The following is a 15,551-nucleotide window of genomic DNA, read 5'->3' as shown; positions in this document are numbered from 1 at the left end:
TCTTGAAACATGACACATTGCGGGTCACCACTTGCCCGTTTCGCCTGGCAGTGACCATGGTCCCTTGGATCTTGTCTACTACCCACGTCTCGGGCTCGTAGGGTGTTCGGAATTTCCACCCCGGGTGCCGATCTTTCACTACTACGGTGTCTCCTTCCTTCAGGGTAGGCTCTTTGGCATGGCGATATTCACTCGCTTTCCGATTGGTGGTTTGTCTCCGAGCTTGGATGGCATCATCATTCCTGTTGTCAGGCACCCAGGTGCTGTCTGTCGGGATGCTGTCGCGGGGTGCCCTCTTGAACAGCGCATGGGCTGGAGCACATTTAGTGGTGCTATGGGGTCTCTGCCGATAGGCCCCTAGGTATTGATCAAGGGCCATTTCTGGATCTTCCCCGTTGTCTATGGCAATTCTCAGGGCTCTGTTGAGTGTCCTCATCAGTCTCTCGACTTCTCCGTTTGCCTGGGGCCACAGGGGGGTGATCTTCCGATGCTTGATCCGGAGGCTCTCAAGATAGTTCTGAAATTCTCTTCCTTGAAAAGGGGGCCCGTTGTCTGATCTGATTTCGTCTGGGAGCCCCATAGTGGCAAAGATACGATTCCAAGATTTTTTCACTTGGGGAAACGCTGTCGAGGAGATGATCTCAACCACCGGGAATTTTGAGAACGAGTCAACCAGGACCAAGGTATGTCGACCATCTGGGAAGCTCCCGAAGTCTATGTTGAGGTGTGTCCAGGGCGTCTGTGGAGCATCCTCAGTGATCACAGGTGCTGGAGCCGGATCACTGCCAGTGATGGTGCAGGCGTGGCAGGACCGTACCATCGCATCAACTTGACTGTCCATTGCGGGGAACCATACTTTGCTTCTCAGGCGGGCTTTCGTCTTGGCCATTCCCTGGTGGCCGACGTGCGCTAACGCCAGTGCCCTCTGTTGGAGGCTCTCTGGCATTACGATGAGATGCCCTGTGAGAAGTTGGCCTGATGTGCAGTGCTCACTGTTCTAGTGATCACTATATATCAGTCCAAACAACCCTTATTGATGATTGGTTGTAAGTCAACCTTATAGACCAGCTATCCTAGTAGCATGGATACGAGCAGTCTAAGGCTAAGACTCTAGAGGGCGTGTTAAGCCAGCTGTGTTACCATCACATTACCCCTTGAACACCCAGTGAAAGGACACCACACAAGTTGTTATGAAAATAAACAGTGTATTTATTTATAACAAGACTACCCTGGCTCTTTATGAGACAGGGAGCTAAGCACACAACAAAACTCTTATAAAAATACTTAAGTTAGCACAGTATACACAAATGCCCGAGGGGCACGAAAAACCATATACTCTAAAAGTGGAATGCGAAATTACTAGCAGGTAAGTACAGTACTAATAGGCTTTGGAATCGCTAGGACTTGACTATAGAATCGTTAGATTACTTCTAGGAGACCTAGGGGACTCGGGTGCAGAGTGTGCACTCTCACGCGGGATGCGGGACAAAGTCTATGGAAACTAGTAAAGGCAAAGTTAGTGTTCACGGGCGAACCCGACCTGGTAGGGAGAAAACGACAGTGGATCCTGACCCTTGGATAGTGAGGCTATGCTGGGACACCGAAGTGCCGAAGTTACCTAGCCCAGGGGCTGCAGCTGCATAGGTCTCAAAAGACGTCGGGAATCCTCGTTGCCGGACCAGGAGCCTGGAAGAAAAGATGCTGGCAGGCGACCAGTGAAGATAGTTCGAGTTGTTCCAAGCCTGGATTTCGAATATGGATGACACCTGAAAGCAGAGGGGACCAAGTTCGTGACTACTAGCCAGTAGTCAGTGGGCACCAGGAGGGCACCGGATGGTAGTCACCTCGACTAGGTGAGTGGGCGACGCTGGGCTCTGTAGTCTCACGGACCAGGAGGCGTTGTCGGCGACCAGGATGGAGGTACGAGCTGTCCCACGATGGATGAAGCTGTCGGCGTCGAAGTTACCCAGGATTGGGCAACAAGCCTTGGCTAATTCAAGCCCACGCGGTGGACTCAAAATGGCGTCTTGAGTGGACCAGGAGGGTCCGGGGTGCTCCTCTTCTGGAAGGGAGCAAGGGCCAGTCTGGAGCAACCAGACTAGCAGCAGTGATGTCGTCGGGCGTCGTTCAGAAGGCCACAAGCCAGCAGGCTAGTGGCCAAACAACGCGGTGAGCAGCAAAAAGCAGAAGGGCCCCACGCCGATCGTGGAGATGCTGGGGGGCTGATCTTCGGTGCTGGGGCTGCTCAGGGTCGGGGCTTCTCGGACCCCAAAGCACTCACCAGGAAATTACTCGGCGGGCTTGCTGTGCAGAAGTCGTGCAGTCTTGAAGATGGCCGGTCCCTCGAGGTCTCGTCGCACCCACGGTTCTCAGCTTGGCTGTAGAGGTGGGTAGAGGTCAGAGGTGCCAGGGAAGCCGGTTCTCGTCGAGCTGGGCAGTCGGATTCCGGAGGAAGGACGTGCAGCAGACCGCAGTGTTCTTGATGGTGCCTGCGGATGCAGGGTGACTACTCCTTAGCCACAAGGGAGAAATCTTAGGAAGAAGTCTTGAGTTCCTTTCGTAGAAAGTAGTTTCAGGATTCAAAGATGATCTGTTTTGGAAGGGGGCCAGTCCCTACCTTTATCTGGGAAAAGGGGGCTGGCATGCGACTAGGTCCTGCCCTATGGGTGGGACCAGGAGGGGGGTGGTTACACCCACTTCCTTGGCGGGCTTTTCCCCAGCACAGGGTCTGGAGTGTCCCTGGAACTGGTTCAAGCCAGCCTATGCACAGTGAGCACCGGGGTGCCACGTGCAGTCACCTTCCTCTGAAGCCCTGCCTACCTACAATACACAAAATCCTGTCTGGGACGGTGCTGGCACCGCCCCTGGCAGGAAACCATTTGTCCTTATCTCCTGCTCTGGGAGGACTCCCAGCAGCAGGAGGGCAGACTTGTGTCTCGGTGGCAGCATCCATTTTGTGGATGCTAAGGCTCTGTCTGACTTTAACCGGGGTTAGGGGTTACATACATGTCGTGTCCCTCTAGAAGGGTGGAATGCTAACCCCGTCGCCAGAATTGGCGAGAGGTTAGTATTCCAATTCGTATGACACCTTACTCGACATGTTTTGATAAAGCGATACCAGAGTTGGCATTTAACCGCGAGGATTATAATGCACTTAAGAGTATATGGTATGCGATATCATGGAAACGGCTATGGGATAGATCCCGAAAGCCGCAGACAGGCTCAGCTCATGCCAGAGCACCATCTCACACGATTCCAAGCACTCTGCCTTCAGGATTGTTAAGGCCTGCCATAGGAGTGACTGATAGGAGATCTGTGTGTCCATTTTAGGGTTAGGTATAGGTATACTATATCTAAAGCAAAGGGTGAGTACACCACCTTGCCCCAGCTGTCGTGCAGCCAGTTGTGTCAGTTTAGTTAGTCAGTCCAGGGGTGGCACAATACATGCTTCAGCCCCTGGGAGACTTCTGGGTGCACCTCAGCCCTGGGTACAGGGACTTGGAGAGGGCCCAGTGCCAATTCAGTACCTGAGTACAATTTGGATAGAGAGAACAGCTAGGCTGTGGGTCTGATTAGCAGGCCCACAGCCAGGGAAAGTCGTAAACCAGTGCAGCAAAAAGCAAAAATCTGGGTGATCATAGGATTGCAGACCCTACTCTCCTACATGACCCCCCCCCCAAACTTTGGGACAATAAACTAACCGTGACCAGGTGAGTCTTCTTGCTCTAAGTGGAAATACCTGGAGAGCCCATCAGCATTGCTGTGATCAGTACCAGGTCTATGCTCCACTGTAAAATCCATCCCCTGTAGGGAAATGGACCACCTAAGCAGTTTGGGGTTTTCACCCTTCATCTGATTTAGCCACAAGAGGGGCTTATGGTCTGTCTGAATGGTGAAGTGAGTGCCAAACAAGTAGGCCCTCAGCTTCTTCAGGGCCCAGACCACAGCAAAGGCCTCCCTCTCAATAGCTGACCAATTTTTCTCTCTGGGTGTCAACCTCCTACTAATGAAAGCAATAGGCTGATCATTACCATCAAAATTCAGTTGAGACAGAACAGCCCCCACACCCAACTCAGAAGCATCTGTTTGGACAATGAATGGCTTGGAGTAATCTGGACTCTTTAGGATAGGTGCTGTGCACAGGGCCTGCTTTAGGTCATTGAATGCTTTCTGACAGCTTGCTGTCCACTGAACTTTCTTTGGCATCTTTTTGCTTGTCAGGTCATTAAGAGGGGTCACTATGGACCCATAATTTCTGACACACTTCCTATAGTACCCAGTCAGGCCCAAGAAAGCTCGAACTTGAGTCTGGGTGATTGGAGGAGTCCAGTCCTTGATGGCCTGTATCTTACTCTCCAGTGGCTGAACCTGGCCTCCACCTACAAGGTGGCCCAGGTATACAACCTGTGTCTGCCCTATCTGGCACTTTGTGGCCTTGATAGTGAGGCCTGCCTTTTGCAGAGCCTCTAACACTTTCCTCAGGTGGACCAGGTGATCCTCCCAGGTGGAGCTAAAGACAGCAATATCATCAAGATATGCTGCACAGAAGTCATCCAGCCCAGTGAGGACTTGATTCACCAACCTTTGGAAGGTGGCAGGTGCATTTTTCAAACCAAAGGGCATTACCACAAACTGATAATGCCCACCAGGGGTAGAAAATGCTGTCTTGGGTTTGGCCTCCTCAGCTAACCTGATTTGCCAATACCCAGCTGTCAAATCAAATGTACTTAAGAATTTGGCAGAAGCCAATTTATCTATAAGTTCATCTGCTCTTGGAATTGGGTGGGCATCAGTCTTAGTGACTGCATTGAGGCCTCTGTAGTCTACGCAAAACCTCATCTCTCTCTTACCACCCTGGGTGTGAGGCTTTGGCACTAGAACTACTGGGCTAGCCCAAGGGCTATCTGAGGGCTCAATGACTCCCAGCTCCAACATTTTCTGCACTTCAGTTTTGATGCAGTCTCTAACATGATCAGGCTGTCTGTAGATTTTACTCTTGACAGGCAGACTGTCTCCAGTGTCAACATCATGGGTACACCAATCAGTTTGGCTGGGTGTCAGAGAGAACATATGTCTGAAGGATTGCAGAACTTGCCTGCAATCCTGTTGCTGATGTTCAGTGAGGCTGCCACAAAAGACAACACCATCAACTGACCCATCATCAGGATTCTGAGTGAGCAGGTCTGGGAGAGGGTCACTCTCTTCCTCCTGTCCCTCATCTGTGGCCATGAGCAAGCTCATGTCCTTCCTGTCAACATATGCCTTGAGCCTGTTAACATGGAGCACTCTGAGAGGGCTCCTGGGAGTTCCAAGGTCCACCAAGTAGGTAACCTCTCCCTTTTGCTCAATGATGGTGTGGGGCCCAGACCATTTGTCTTTCAGAGCTGCTGGGGCCACTGGCTCCAGCACCCACACCTTCTGTCCTGGCTGGTACACAGTCAGAACAGCCTTTTGGTCATGCCAAGCTTTTTGAAGTTCTTGGCTGGCCTCAAGGTTTTTAGATGCCTTTTCCATATACTCAGCCATCCTGGAGCGGAGACCAAGGACATAGTCCACTATGTTGGTTGCAGGCTTTTTGAGAGGTCTCTCCCATCCTTCCTTCACCAAACACAGGGGTCCTCTTACAGGATGCCCATACAGAAGCTCAAAAGGGCTGTAGCCAACCCCCTTCTGTGGGACCTCTCTGTAAGCAAACAAGAGGCAGGGGATCAGGACATCCCATCTTCTCCTAAGAGTTTCAGGTAGTCCATGAATCATCCCTTTCAGGGTCCTGTTGAATCTCTCAACAAGCCCATTGCATTGTGGGTGGTAGGGTGTGGTGAACTTGTAGTTCACACCACACTCCTTCCACATTGCAGTCAGATATCCTGACATGAAGTTTGTACCTCTGTCAGAAACGACCTCCTTTGGAAAACCCACTCTGGAGAACACTCCAACTAGGGCTCTTGCCACCACAGGTGCTGTGGTGGTCCTCAGGGGAATAGCTTCAGGATACCTGGTGGCATGATCCACCACCACCAGTATAAACTTGTGCCCTGATGCTGTCTGGGGTTCCATTGGACCAACAATGTCAATCCCCACTCTTTCAAAGGGAACCCCCACCACAGGTAGTGGTATGAGGGGGGCCTTTGTTGTGCCACCTGACTTACCACTGGCTTGGCAAGTGACACAGGAGCGACAAAACTCCTTGGTATTCTCATTCATATGGGGCCAGTGAAAGTGTGAGACAAGCCTGTCCCAAGTCTTTGTCTGACCTAAGTGACCTGCAAGGGGAATCTCATGGGCCAAGGTGAGAAGGAAACCTCTCAGAGACAAGGGGATGACCAGCCTCCTGGTTGCACCAGGCTTGGGGTCTCTTGACTCAGAGTACAGGAGTCCATCTTCCCAGTATACCCTGTGGGCACCTGTGGCATTCCCTGCAGCCTCAGCAGCAGCCTGCTGTCTGAGGGGTTCAAGGGAAGGGCAGTCTAACTGTGCCTTCCCCAGGTCTGCTCTGGAGGGTCCCCCTGAGCCCAGAAACTCAACTTGATCAAGTTCAAGTTCTTTAGGCTCAGTTTCCCTCAGTTCTCTCAGATCAGCCTCCTCAGAGACTTGATCCTCAACCTGGGGCAAGGGGGAAGGCAAAGCCTTAACCCTACTGCTCTTCTTCTTGGGAGGTGTCTGGTCCATAATTTCAGGATCCAGCACCTGTTCAGTGGGGCATCTTCTGGCCTGTGACCTAGTCACAGCAAGCACATGTGCTGGCAAGCCTAACATTTCCATGTGAGTCCTCTGCTCCACATCTGACCATTGTGATGACTCCAAATCATTGCCCAACAAACAATCAACTGGGAGGTCTGAACTGACTACAACTTTCTTTTGTCCCTTCACTCCACCCCAGGAGAAAGCCACAATTGCCACACTATGACTAGTAGTGACATTGCTGGCATTGGTAACCAGGAAATCAGTACCTGGCATGATCTGTCCAGGGTCCACAAAGTTAGGTGTCACCATGGTGACACTGGCACAAGTGTCCCTATAGGCCTGAGCCATTTTGCCATTTATCAAAGGTGTCTGCCTGTATTTGCCCAAAGTATTGGGACTTATCTCAGGGGACATATCTATATCCCCCTTACAGACAAGGACAGCCTGAGTGAGTGTGCCAACTAAGTTGTCAGACCCCTCAGTACCCAAGGTTAACCCAACTAATGCCTTGGGAGGTACACTACCACTACTGACTGTACTAGGGGGTGCAGTTGCCTTAGGGGCTGTAGTGGCAGGAGTTTGTCCTCCTCTTTTGGTGCACTCACTAAACCAGTGAGATTTACTTTTGCAGTACTGGCACCACCTTTTTGACTGGCCTTCTTGAGTCTTCTTCTTCTGGGAAGCCTGACCCCCACCCTCTTTGGTTTGTTGGGGACCTGGTGAAGACTTCTGGTCATTTTGTTCATTCTTAACATTACCCTTCTGGTCTGCTTTCTTCTGACCACCCTGGTTCTGGTTCTGGTTCTGCTTGATCCTTGTCCTGACCCATTTGTCTGCCTTCTTTCCCAATTCTTGGGGAGAGGTCAGATCTGAATCAACAAGGTGCTGGTGCAGCAACTGGTTCTGACAATTGTTTAAAATTTGTTCTCTCATCATTAGATTATACAATCCTGTGTAATCTGTAACCTTGCTACCCAGCAACCAGCCCTCCAAAGCCTTAGTGGCACAATCCACAAAGTCAGACCAGTCCTGAGACTGAGTTTTCTGGGTGTCTCTGAACAGCAACCTGTACTGCTCAGTGGTTAAACCAAACCCATCAACCAGTGTATTCTTCAGGACCTGGTAATTGTTAGCATCCTCCACTCTTGTAGTGAGGAGCTTATCTCTACCTTTACCATCAAAGGAGAGCCACAGTATAGCTGCCCACTGACTCTGGGGAATGCACTGCACAGTGCAGGCCCTCTCCAGAGCAGCCATCCATTTCTGGATATCATCCCCTTGCTTAAAGGGGGGCACTATCTTAGTCAGGTGTTTAGTATCTAAACCCTTCTCTCTATCTCTTGGGAGATTGCTGCCACCAGTGGGAGCTAGCCCACTCATCTGCTGCTCTCTAGCAAAGGCAAGCTTCTCTTTGGCCAGGGCAAGTTCTTCCCTTTCAATCCTCAGTTCAGCTTGTCTCATCCTAGCTTCATGCTCCATTCTCTGAGGGGAAGTAAATCTCCTCTGTGGAGGATTCCTTCTCCTCTGGGAAGAGGCATTAGAGTGCAGAGATCTATTGGAGCCCCTAGAAAGAGATCTATCTCTCCTAACTCCAAGGTTAGGCCCACTTAGGGTTAATACTGGGGGTCCCCCAGATCCTAGCCCAAGTAAGTCTAAGTTGGCCCTGGTTAGCCTTCTGACTACCTCAAGACCTTTGTCTACCTCATCCCCAGAGAGTTCCTCTTGATCCTCCTCCTCAACTGCAGTAGCAGTGTTGGGGAGGTCTGGATCCCCAGAGGTTCCCTCTAAGGCTGGCATATTCTCATGTAACTGAGAAATCTTTCTGGCATCATATGTCTCTAAGAGACCTATCAGAAAGGGAGTGGTGGGGTTAGACCCCTGCTTCAGTTTCCTGGAGACACAGATCTGTCTCATCTCCTGGAAACTGAGAGCTGCATATCTGGAAGTGACCTGTGGAGGGTCAACATTTACCAGGGGAGTCTCAGTGGACTCTCCATGGTTAGACATGCTTTTCTAGTGAGGTGTAAGTGGTGCACTTACCTACACTATATGTTTGCCTACTGATCCCTTGCTAGAGTTGTAGTTTAGGGTGTGCTAGGCCCTAGGAGCTACAACAGCTGGTTCAGTAGAACTCAGAGTATTCTAAGCTAAGTTATATGTACCTTTAGTACTTATGTGATCTTTCACAAGATATTCTTAGGGCATGTGTGGTAAAACAACAGCAAGCTCAAATCCCAACCGCTGCTCACCAATGTGAGAAGTTGGCCTGATGTGCAGTGCTCACTGTTCTAGTGATCACTATATATCAGTCCAAACAACCCTTATTGATGATTGGTTGTAAGTCAACCTTATAGACCAGCTATCCTAGTAGCATGGATACGAGCAGTCTAAGGCTAAGACTCTAGAGGGCGTGTTAAGCCAGCTGTTTTACCATCACATTACCCCTTGAACACCCAGTGAAAGGACACCACACAAGTTGTTATGAAAATAAACAGTGTATTTATTTATAACAAGACTACCCTGGCTCTTTATGAGACAGGGAGCTAAGCACACAACAAAACTCTTATAAAAATACTTAAGTTAGCACAGTATACACAAATGCCCGAGGGGCACGAAAAACCATATACTCTAAAAGTGGAATGCGAAATTACTAGCAGGTAAGTACAGTACTAATAGGCTTTGGAATCGCTAGGACTTGACTATAGAATCGTTAGATTACTTCTAGGAGACCTAGGGGACTCGGGTGCAGAGTGTGCACTCTCAGGCGGGATGCGGGACAAAGTCTATGGAAACTAGTAAAGGCAAAGTTAGTGTTCACGGGCGAACCCGACCTGGTAGGGAGAAAACGACAGTGGATCCTGACCCTTGGATAGTGAGGCTATGCTGGGACACCGAAGTGCCGAAGTTACCTAGCCCAGGGGCTGCAGCTGCATAGGTCTCAAAAGACGTCGGGAATCCTCGTTGCCGGACCAGGAGCCTGGAAGAAAAGATGCTGGCAGGCGACCAGTGAAGATAGTTCGAGTTGTTCCAAGCCTGGATCTCGAAGATGGATGACACCTGAAAGCAGAGGGGACCAAGTTCGTGACTACTAGCCAGTAGTCAGTGGGCACCAGGAGGGCACCGGATGGTAGTCACCTCGACTAGGTGAGTGGGCAACGCTGGCTCTGCAGATCTCACGGACCAGGAGGCGTTGTCGGCGACCAGGATGGAGAGGCGAGCTGTCCCACGATGGATGAAGCTGTCGGCGTCAAAGTTACCCAGGATTGGGCAACAAGCCTTGGCTAATTCAAGCCCACGCGGTGGACTCAAAATGGCGTCTTGAGTGGACTAGGAGGGTCCGGGGTGCTCCTCTTCTGGAAGGGAGCAAGGGCCAGTCTGGAGCAACCAGACTAGCAGCAGTGATGTCGTCGGGCGTTGTTCAGAAGGCCACAAGCCAGCGGGCTAGTGGCCAAACAACGCGGTGAGCAGCAAAAAGCAGAAGGGCCCCACGCCGATTGTGGAGATGCTGGGGGGCTGATCTTCGGTGCTGGGGCTGCTCAGGGTCGGGGCTTCTCGGACCCCAAAGCACTCACCAGGAAATTACTCGGCGGGCTTGCTGTGCAGAAGTCGTGCAGTCGTGAAGATGGCCGGTCCCTCGAGGTCTCGTCGCACCCACGGTTCTCAGCTTGGCTGTAGAGGTGGGTAGAGGTCAGAGGTGCCAGGGAAGCCGGTTCTCGTCGAGCTGGGCAGTCGGATTCCGGAGGAAGGACGTGCAGCAGACCGCAGTGTTCTTGATGGTGCCTGCGGATGCAGGGTGACTACTCCTTAGCCACAAGGGAGAAATCTTAGGAAGAAGTCTTGAGTTCCTTTCGTAGAAAGTAGTTTCAGGATTCAAAGATGATCTGTTTTGGAAGGGGGCCAGTCCCTACCTTTATCTGGGAAAAGGGGGCTGGCATGCGACTAGGTCCTGCCCTATGGGTGGGACCAGGAGGGGGGTGGTTACACCCACTTCCTTGGCGGGCTTTTCCCCAGCACAGGGTCTGGAGTGTCCCTGGAACTGGTTCAAGCCAGCCTATGCACAGTGAGCACCGGGGTGCCACGTGCAGTCACCTTCCTCTGAAGCCCTGCCTACCTACAATACACAAAATCCTGTCTGGGACGGTGCTGGCACCGCCCCTGGCAGGAAACCCTTTGTCCTTATCTCCTGCTCTGGGAGGACTCCCAGCAGCAGGAGGGCAGACTTGTGTCTCGGTGGCAGCATCCATTTTGTGGATGCTAAGGCTCTGTCTGACTTTAACCGGGGTTAGGGGTTACATACATGTCGTGTCCCTCTAGAAGGGTGGAATGCTAACCCCGTCGCCAGAATTGGCGAGGGGGTAGTATTCCAATTCGTATGACACCTTACTCGACATGTTTTGATAAAGCGATACCAGAGTTGGCATTTAACCGCGAGGATTATAATGCACTTAAGAGTATATGGTATGCGATATCATGGAAACGGCTAAGGGATAGATCCCGAAAGCCGCAGACAGGCTCAGCTCATGCCAGAGCACCATCTCACACGATTCCAAGCACTCTGCCTTCAGGATTGTTAAGGCCTGCCATAGGAGTGACTGATAGGAGATCTGTGTGTCCATTTTAGGGTTAGGTATAGGTATACTATATCTAAAGCAAAGGGTGAGTACACCACCTTGCCCCAGCTGTCGTGCAGCCAGTTGTGTCAGTTTAGTTAGTCAGTCCAGGGGTGGCACAATACATGCTTCAGCCCCTGGGAGACTTCTGGGTGCACCTCAGCCCTGGGTACAGGGACTTGGAGAGGGCCCAGTGCCAATTCAGTACCTGAGTACAATTTGGATAGAGAGAACAGCTAGGCTGTGGGTCTGATTAGCAGGCCCACAGCCAGGGAAAGTCGTAAACCAGTGCAGCAAAAAGCAAAAATCTGGGTGATCATAGGATTGCAGACCCTACTCTCCTACATGCCCTCTGAGGATGACACCTTCGTCTCCCACACTCAGTTCACTCCGGATTTGCCATAGCTGCTGGCGCGCATGGCTGACTTCCAGTCGAAGACTCGACGCTTCATCCAGGAAATGGGCCCAGCGATTTCCTTCCAGAGCATGCCGGACTCTAGCTAGCGTCTCATCCTTTGCGGTCGCTTCACCAATTTCTTTCAGTGTCATGTGTTCGGGGCACGCAGCGTGCGAGATCATGTGGACAAATTCATCCGCTTCAGTGCCTTCATCTGGCGGCGGGTGCGGATCGACAACATCGGGATGGCGGGATAGATAATCAGCTGGGTTGTGTGCCCCGGGCCGGAACACGATCCTGAAATTGTATCCTTGTAGCTGGACTGCCCAGCGCTCGATCCGGGGCGGTGCCAGCCGGGATGATCCCGCAAATAGTGTCAGCAGTGGCTTGTGGTCCGTCACCACAGTGAATTCTTGCCCGCACAGGTATAAATGGAAATGTTGACACGCCCATTTGATCGCCAGGGCCTCTCTCTCGATCTGTGCATACCTGGTTTCAGTATCCGACAGCGCTTTGCTGGCATACGCGACTGGCTTCCACACCTCCGGTCCATGTTCCTGCAGGAGCACTGCACCTAGGCCCACTGGGCTGGCATCAACGATTAGCTCCGTTTTGCGGCGTGGCTGGAAGTAGGCCATCACGGTAGTGTCTAGGAGATTGGCCTTGATGTCTTGAAAAGCGTTGTGGGCTGCTACGGTCCATTCCCACTTGTGGTCTACCCGGGTGAGGGCTCTGAGGGGCTCTGCAAGAGCGGCCAGATTGGGTATGAACCGGCCACAATAGGTGGCCATGCCCAAGAAGCTGCGCACTTCAGTGGGGTTCCTGGGGGTGCTTGCCGCCTTGATCGCCTCCGCCTTTTTGCGATCAACCTTCAGTCCTTCTCTCGTGAAGGTGTAGCCAAAGAAGTCTATGGATTCCTGATAAAAGGAACATTTCGACCAGTGGAGGGTCAACCCGCTGTCTACGTGCCTTTGGAGGATTGCCCTCAGATGTGCGTGGTGTTCTTCAAGTGTCGCCGAGTACACCAGGTTGTCGTCGCTGAGGTTGATTACTCCGCTCAGCCCAGAGAGTACCTCACGTATGGCGTTTTGAAACACCTCCGCAGCGGAAGAGACGCCAAAACTCAGTCGTTTGTATCGACGAAGTCCCACATGGGTGGAAAACGTGGTTATATACCTGCTTGCTGGTTCTAACTCGAGCTGATGGTATCCCGAGTTGAGGTCTAGCTTCGAGAACCATTTTGCCCCGTTCAGGTCAGCCACGATGTCATCCATTGTGGGGGTGATGTGCCTCTCCCGTTTGACGGCCGCATTGGGCAGCCTCATGTCCACACACAACTGGATCGCCCCAGGTTGTTTTGGTTTGGGTGCGACTACCAACGGTGAAACCCAGGGTGTCGGGCCCGACACTTTCTCTATTACGCCGAGGTCTTCTAGTTTCCGGAGTTCTTCTTCGAGCTGCGGTCTCAGGTTGAATGGTACCCGCCTGTGTCGGAGGGCTACCGGTCGCACAGATGTATCGATATGCAGCTTGAACTTCCGTCCTTTCAATTTTCTAAGGCCTTGGAATAACGCAGGGAAGTCTTTCAATAGGATGTCCGCATGCGCCTGATGCACTTGGTTGGCAAAGAACACGAGTCCTAGGTCTTCCGCCGTGTGACAGCTTAGGAGGGTGCCCTTCTTTCCTTCCGTGATGTGGAACCGTGTTTCAGTGGAGTAGTCGCCATTCACGACAGTCATTTGGATTACTCCCCTTAGCGGCAGCGGCTCAGTGCCCCCATAGGTATAAATCCTCGCGGAGGAAGGTGCAAGAGGAGGCTTGGGGGACATCTTCTCATATTGCTCTGAGTCCATGACGTTCACGGAGGCCCCCGTGTCTATGAGGGCTGTTATCTCGGTACCCTCTACGGCAATCGAACACATGGGTGGAGGTCTTCGCTTGGTGGATGCTCTGCTGACGTAGGAGATTACATATACCTCGTCGTCCTCATCATCCTCATATCGAGGTCGCCTTTCCTGAGCTTGATGATCCGGAGGGGGTAGTTCCTGGTCGAGCGACAGCTGCCGGACCCGTTGCGTCATTGGTCTAGGTCTCGGACCAGCTGGCCTGTACTTTCCTCCTCGGCATACAGCGGCGAAGTGGTTTAGCCGCCCGCATTTCAGACACGTCTTTCCTTTCGCTCCACATGTTGCTGTCGCCGGATGATCTTCGCCACAGTATCCGCATGGATTCCCTCGGGAGGTGGTGGTTCGTGGGCGGACGGTCGTGGGTCGTCTTTGGATGGCGTCGATCCGCTCCTCTTTGATCGGTGTTGTCCTAGCGGCGGTTGGAGCGATAATCGGCGTGCGTAGCGCAACCTCCATTTCTTCTGCCCTCGCATCGGACAGCTCGTGTGATCTGGCTAGAACTAGTATCTCATCCAGTGATATACCCGGTTGGTGGAGGATGAGCTTCCTCAGCAGTTTCGACCTGCAACCCACTATGATTTGGTCTCGGATTTCCTCCCGTGGGTTGGTGAAAGGGCAGGTGCTGGCTAGCCGGCGCAGTCTGGCATAGTACATGTCGACCGATTCGAACTCTGTCTGCCATGCTCTTTTGAATTTAAACTTCTCAAATCCTTATTGAGTTGTGGATCAAAGTGTGTGTTAAGAGCAGCGACCGCAGCTTCATAGTCGTGCTCTTGTCCAGTATTGGGGAGCGTCTCGAATAGGTCGTAGATCTCTGGCCCGCCATACAGGATGAGGAGTGACCTTTTTACTGTTCCATCCGTCTCCCTGGTGCCTTTAAAGTAGAGGTTCAATCTTCCGACCCACGCCTTCCATCTCGGCGTCGCCGTCACAGGGTCTGCCGCCTCGCTGAACGGGCGAATTGGCGCTGCGCCCGAGTGTAGGTAGGTGGGTGGCATTAGTGCAGGGGCTCCGGCTTGGTTGGGGCCCGGTAGGGGTGGAGCGGCGATTGCCGGTGGCGGGGCAACCACAGCAGGTGGGTTTTGACCTGCCCCATCCTGGCCAGCTCCAGGCGCTGTTACAGACATGGTTCAAACTCTTACGGCCCCTCCCGGCGTCTGTTCGCTTGATCCCTGCGCAGTGAGGCTGCTGGCCTTGGTGTACGGGCAAACCAGGACTCATTGACGGGGTGGGGACTCCTCTGCTAACCCCTTGTGCCCCCTTTGGTGATCGTGGTGTGTAGACACGTGGACTGGAGCCTGTGATGTGTTTTGCAAGAAGGTGGCTGGAAGTGTCCCTTCTGCCGATTGGTTTAGCCTGTGCTTGTTTCTTTTATTTTTTTCTAGTGTGTGCCCTGTGCGCTAGGGCTTCTGCGCTCTGGTCTTTTCTACCCTCCTCCGATTCATCTGCCGAGGTCGTGGGGGGGGGCGTGTGTGCTTCGTCGTGGCGCACCAGCGCAGTTCGCGGCAGCAGCGGTGCTGAGGGGGGGCGTGACTACAGGCCTCACTGGGTCACGTGGTGCCCTAGCGCGAGTAGCGCTCAGCTCTTCTCCTCACCGGCGTCTCTGGGTTTCGACCACTGCCGACAGCTCCGTGTCGAATGGGAGGCAGGAGCACGCAGGAGAGCCGCGCTGGAGGGAAGAGGGGGGTCCGACTCACCCGCACCTCCTCGACAGGACCAGCGTCGACCGACCCTCCGGCGAGCCCCGCCAGCTGAAGGCGCTCCCGGCCGGGAGACGCGTGGGCTGGCCTCGAAGCCGGGTCGGCTCGGCAACACACACGGGTGGGCTCCGCTGCAGGACGTGAGGACGCCGCGGAGCGACAGACAGAGGCAGCCTGGCACGCGAAGCAGGTAGGCCGGCCTCGTCGCCAATGTAGAGTGGCAGAGGGCCTGACACTGGGCACAGGAACACAA

This window comes from Lissotriton helveticus, chromosome 2_1 (genome assembly GCF_964261635.1).
Source record: "Lissotriton helveticus chromosome 2_1, aLisHel1.1, whole genome shotgun sequence".
NCBI lineage: Eukaryota > Metazoa > Chordata > Amphibia > Caudata > Salamandridae > Lissotriton > Lissotriton helveticus.
The sequence above is the reverse complement of the archived record's forward strand: the minus strand, read 5'-3'. Positions refer to the sequence as shown.